The following is a 392-nucleotide window of genomic DNA, read 5'->3' on the forward strand; positions in this document are numbered from 1 at the left end:
CACACACACACACACACACACACACATACACACACAGGAAAATTAATGAGCTCTCATTCATAATCCAGGGTAGAGAGAGCCATATTCACCCTTGGGTGGTTTATTGACTGATTTCATTTATTTGTGTGGAATAAATAGGAGGTAAACATTGGCTCGCTCTCACATTTTCCACGATACACTCGCTGCACAGCATTCTGGGAGAAATGATCCCACCAACAGCAGGGTCACTGATTGGCTACCTCGTCGGTGTGTGACAAATTACCCAATAAGAAATAGGTTACCCATTTCCACAAACTAATTAACCTGGGTGATAGTGAAACAAATTATTACATTTATGTAATATCATTTCACATCTGTCGCTAGACTACAAAAATCTTTATCCCCGTGCTCCC

The sequence above is a fragment of the Etheostoma spectabile genome, chromosome 16 (assembly GCF_008692095.1).
Source record: "Etheostoma spectabile isolate EspeVRDwgs_2016 chromosome 16, UIUC_Espe_1.0, whole genome shotgun sequence".
Taxonomy (NCBI): Eukaryota; Metazoa; Chordata; class Actinopteri; order Perciformes; family Percidae; genus Etheostoma; species Etheostoma spectabile.